A 6,166-nucleotide genomic window follows, 5' to 3' on the forward strand; every position below is an offset into this window, starting at 1 on the left:
AGGATGTGCATGGATTACCGCGCGCTCAACAAGATATCAATGAAAAATCACTATCCCTTCCCATGCATAGATGATTTATTAGACCATTTAAAAAGTGTTGTTTATTTCAAAAAGTTGGATTTGCACAGTGGCTATCACCAAGTTAGAATTGCGGAGTAGGACGTGTGGAAAACCGCCTTGAAGACCAAGCAGGGGCTATTTGAATGGATGGTGATGCCATTCGAGCTTTGCAACGCTCCAGCCACCTTTATGCGGGTTATGAATGATATATTTCAACCTTTCATTGATGAGTTTTTTCTCATGTATTTAGATGATATACTAGTTTTTAACAAGAGATGGTTTGAACATGTGAATCATCTAAAGAAAGTGCTTGATGTGCTGAAGAAAGAAAAACTCTTTGTAAAATTGTCAAAGTGTGAGTTCAGGAAAAGCTCTTTGGGTTACCTAGGTCATATTGTTGGTCATGGTTAGTTAAAAATTGATCCCTCTAAAGTTGAATCAATTGTAAATTGGCCTAAGCCTACTAGTGTAACTGAGGTCTGTAGCTTTCTGGGTGCAGTCCAGTATTGGAGGATATTTATTTCTAATCTCTTTGTTATTGTAGCACCTTTTCACACATTGACAAGTGTGAAACAGGTCTTCCAATGGGGAGGAAGATAGCATAAGTCCTTTGAAACATTGAAGGAAAAAAATTAGCACCGCTCCAGTCTTAGCCTTACCCGATCTCCAATAGCCATTTGAGATCAAAACCAATGCTAGTGATTATGCCATGGGAGCTGTACTAATGCAGCAAAAGAAGCCAATTTTTTACCATTCTGAAAGTTTTCTCAAGCTGTGATAAATTATCCCACCTATGACAAGGAGCTTTATGCCTTGGTGCAGAGTGTGAAAAAGTGGAAACACTACCTGGTCAGCAAGGAGACCATCATCCATACAAATCATCAGCCCTTGCAGTACCTTCAGTCACAAACCAAGTTGCAGCAATCTCGTCATTTCAAGTGGATGGGCTTTCTTCAACAGTTTCATCTGGTAATAAAGTATAAGAAGGTAACTAGCAATAAAGTGGCCGATATGATATCTCGCCCTCCTATTTCTACTTCTGTTATTTTTCATAATGCTTCGTTATCTTTTGAAAGTTATGTTGAACAATATGCTAACGATGATGAATGTAAGGAGGTTTATGCAAGACTAACCCATGGTTCACAGGTGGAAAACTATCACTTGCAGGGGAAATTGTTGTATCACCTTGGTAAATTGTGTATTCCCACAGGAGAAAGAGTACATGTAATTTGAGAGGCCCACACCTCTCTTGTGTCTGGTCACTTTGGTGTTGAAAATACTTTATGTCATGTACAAAGATTTTGTTTTTGGCCTCATATGAAAAACATTGTGACTCGCTATGTAAAGGGTTGTGTGATGTGTTCTGTTTCAAAGCCCTCTAATAGAAAACTTAGGCTCTACACACCACTCCCTATTCTAAGTCATCCATGGGAAAGTGTGTCAATGGACTTTGTAGGAGGTTTACCTTTGTCTAGGAAGAGTCACGACTATTTGTATGTCGTCATTGACCGTTTTAGCAAGATGTGTATTCTTATGCCTTGTAAAAAGCAGATTACTACAGAGAAGACTGCTTCTCTTTTCTTTCAACATGTTTGGGTCCACTTTGGATTACCCACATCAATTGTGTCAGATCGGGACTCTCGCTTCCTTGGAGAGTTTTGGACCAGCTTGTGGAGGATGATGGACACCAAATTGAAAAGAAGCACAACATTTCACCCGCAGACCAACGGACAAATAGAGGTTGTTAACCGTACCGTGGTACACTTATTACGAGGCTATTGTGGGAAACATCCCAAGTTATGGGATGAACATCTCCCCTATGTACAACATTCCTACAACTGAGCAGTGCATTCATCTATGCAGCATTCACCATTCGAGACATGTTTTGGTTACCTGCCAAAGGACCCATTTGATATGGTCTTTGGAAGGGAAGATGGCTCCAGTGGACATAACAATAGGGTCAAAGCTTAGCAATTCATTCAGCGAATCCAATTGATTCACCAAGCAATGAAAGAGAAGTTGGAGAAAAGTCAAGCCCATTATAAGGCTCGACATAATAAACATCGAGTCAACCATCAATTCCAAGTGGGTGACAAGTTGTGGTTCCACATCGGCAAAGACAGGATGAAGGGAGAAGGAAAGAAGCTGTGGCCAATCCGGTATGGACCATTCACCATATTGGAGAAGATTAGGAACAATGCCTTTCATCTTGACTTGTCGGTATATATGCAGATGTACTCAATAGTGAATGTGGAGAACATAAAGCTATATGAACCACCTTTGATCATCGACACTGATGAGGTGGGCACAGTACTTATAGTCGATGATTTTGCACCGGAATATCTCGATGAGTTGCCCGAAGACATCATCCTCGAAAAAAGAACCAGGACTTCACGGCGAGGAGATGTAGAGTACTTTCAAGTTGTTTCAAGGGAATGCACCCCTACAAGGCCAAATGGCTAGAGAAAGAGAAAGTGAGGGAACAGTTCCCTCACTTTCCAATTGACTAATGAAAAGCTTTTGGTGCTCCAAAAGCTCCTTAATGGGGAGGATTGATCTAGGTCGATCTTCAGATACAATGGCATGGAAAAACTCAGAAATAAAAGTGATCGGAATGAAGTCAACTTAGGATCAGAGCGTATATCTAGTTATCCTGATTCCAACGGTGTGAATGGAACTTCAATCCGAGTCCAGATGATGAAGTTATCGCACAGGGAAGGTTGCTTTGATCCTTAAGGACATGAGGAATTTTACCTTTGAAAAAGGTTTTAAGCCTTAAAGGAAAAATCGCAATGGGAGGACTTGTGGAGGTGGACTTAAGAGAGGTGCAGTGGAACCCCCGATCATCGATCTCCAATCAAATCGGATCGGCAGACTGGAGGCAACCGGATCGGAGGTCTTACTTCGCGAGTAGGCAGAGCGATCAATGATAACACAATCGGCAGGATCATTATTGAGACACCTGGGTCGATATATGAGCAGGACACTAACGTGATTGGCCGACGCTGATATCGACGATCGACATTTCCCAAGTTACAGGACCTTAGGGACAGTGATACGTTGATTGCGACGTCGGGCTTGGACCCAATACAGAATATATGCCTAATTTCACCAGTTTTGAAGTTCGGGTAAATGGTTTTGGGTCGAATTTTCTATGTTTTTCAGGATTTTTAAGGTCTTATCGCCTCAACGATAGAAAGGCCATTTTAAGAGGCAGTTACGCCTGCCAACCCTTCCACTCTACCAACCTCTGTTATGAACCAGCCAAGCCCCGATTTAAATGGGATTATGTCCGAAACCCATTATAAAAGCACGATCGATGGAAAGAGTAGGGAGGAGGCATTTTGGCAGCACGTTGTTTTGTTTGGCAGGAGGCCGAGAGAACATATTTGTCTGTTTGAATAGTTTTTTACATGACTCCAGCCCCTTCATTGCTACAGACGCATTGGTGTTGCTTACCTCTCCATATCAGGCATCCATTTCATAGCCATCTTTCCGATTGGAGGTATAAGCCTCTTGTGGACAGTTGATGAATGTAATTCTTTTCATTCATGCCATTTAATAAGAAAGGCCTCCCCATTATTGAGGTGGGCCCAGAGACATAGTCCGAATCGGATGAACTCCGTTATCAAGCCTTGGTGTCTTCTTTTGTGCCTTTTATGTGTTTACTTCTTATTTTCTTATGTGAACATTTTTGTGTTAAGCTGCAATTTTACCTGTGATTCTTTCTATACATCTATAAGCAAAAACATCCTGGATCAACACATATGCACAGCGGAAATATAATAGGAGGGGAAACTCCCTGGAGTCTTCCCACAATAATAATGACAATAATTCAAATATATAAAATCAACTCTTGGAGAGGAACCCAACTTCCTTCTCACAAAAGCAGTCAATTTTCATAATTCGGCCTACAATCATGCAGCTTGCCTGCACTATCATTCGGAGCTCCTGCCCTTCACTGGGTCAGGTCACCTAACTCATCGGGCAGAGGCGCCCACACCTGGATCACCCTCTGCTTCGTTTTTCATTCCAACCATTCAACAAAACTCGCGGTCGTTCAGACCTGCCTGCGCACCCACCGTGACTCAGCCTCTACCCATTGTTTATCTGAGCTCGCTGGCTCATGCAGGCCTTCCCACGGTGCCCACCCGACTCAGCCACGCCTCGTCATTTCACCCGAACTCCTATTTATTTCTATCGTGGATGCACCGCCCACACGGGTCACCTACCCGACTCGCACTCGCCACAGGTGCACCGTCCAACTAGGGTCGCCCTGCCTGACTTGTTGTGGTGCTCACTTAACCAGCTCGCCTGCCTACTCTGCTAATCGCCCGCTTGCCTGTCCACCTGTGGCTTCGTTTGCTCGCCCGACCTGCTTGCAGCTTGTTCGCCCGCCCAACCTATCTGTGGCTTCATCTGCCCACCTGACGAACTTGTGACTACACCATTCATCACTTTTGTGGCCATTTAACCCGACTCGGTGCTTCAGTCAAGGTACTCGCCTGCACCTCACACTTTTCCTTATGTTCCCAAACTCTACAACTCGCTTTCCACCTTAGCTCGCCTTGCGTTGGACTTGTAAGACTTGTTTGATTGCCTTCACATCCACTTCAATCACCAATATATATGCCAAGCCATGGATAACTAATGGGTCGACCCACCCAAAACGACCTCTCCATTCAGCCAACTCACCCACAACACTACGTCGGCTTGCCCACTTCATACGTCGGCTCGCCCACGTCGTCGTCCCGTCGGGTCCACATGCCAACTTGCATGGTATAAGGCGACCTTCGCGAATTTCATCATACTTAGCTGAATTTCCAATTCTCGGTTTTTTGACACCTCCGTTGGCTTGTCACGCTCATGCCCCAGGTGCATTTAACTAACCGCCCCAGCTCGTTGCACTACTCCAACTTGTCCCATCATCGCAACGAAACGTCGCAACCAACGTGCCTTCTCGTCACACCCACCGACTCGACACTCACCCGGCTCGTCGCACATAATCGAGAGCGCTCACCCAACTCGTCGCACGTCGCATCACAACTCATGGGCTTGACATACTCCCCCACTCTAAATGGTTTTCATCCTTGACAACTCTCCATCCCAACAACCATATGTCTCTAAGACCATCAAACCACACAAACCGTTTGTATGGGTAATCCATATGTGTCCACCTCTAGACCTGCCTCAGTGACTAGTTGGGTAGCTAATCCAACCATGCATCACCTTCATAAGAACTCATGCCCCTACATCATCATGACTCTCCACTAAATGCTACCTGTCAATCTATGTCATCTCACCCCTAGATGCCTCCTCAAAATGTTGGAGACTCACTACCATGAGCAACTAACAATGAGCCTCATCTCCACGATAGTCTAAGACTATAAGGAGGGGTTAGATCCTGAAGGCTCTCCCTCACTAATCAACTCAATCCACCTATCTAGATCTTCTACTTCTAATCTCCGCAAGTATGTTTCCAGATCCTCCATCTGAACATTCAGTCTAACATCCTCATCATCATCTGTTGTAGCTCCGATACCACTTGTTATAGATCTAACCCATAAATACTATAGATCTGATATGAAAATGTAAGATAATGCAAATGAACCCAGAAAGTATATGAAATGATTCTTTATTGATCAAACCCTTAAGGTAGGGCAACACCATATATTCACTCCTTAAGGAAGGAGAACACTCCACAAGCCATATGCCTGTTCATATGATAATCTTTCACTATATTCCTTGGAGTCTCTAGCCTCTATATAGGCCTCATACATACAATACCATGGGTCATTACCATGGTTCCCTCATACCATCAAACTAATACCATGGGCCCATTACATTATTACTAACTACTTGTGGTCCCTTACATGATATACGTTAACCACCTTATTTATTACTATGGCCCATCCCATTATTACATTATTACCTTGGGTACCTCACTTGGTACCCCATATTATCCCCCCCAGGTATATAACATTCCACCCCCCTAAGCATGTTTCGTCCCTGAAACATGGGAAGAACACAAAGAATAAGATCTACTCAAAAGAGTAGTCCACTGGTATCATGCACATGCATCTAACCATCCAAGAGAAAGGTGAAC

Source organism: Pinus tabuliformis, chromosome 8 (assembly GCF_031772625.1).
Source record: "Pinus tabuliformis cultivar Carrire ecotype Pingquan chromosome 8, CPIR1, whole genome shotgun sequence".
Taxonomy (NCBI): Eukaryota; Viridiplantae; Streptophyta; class Pinopsida; order Pinales; family Pinaceae; genus Pinus; species Pinus tabuliformis.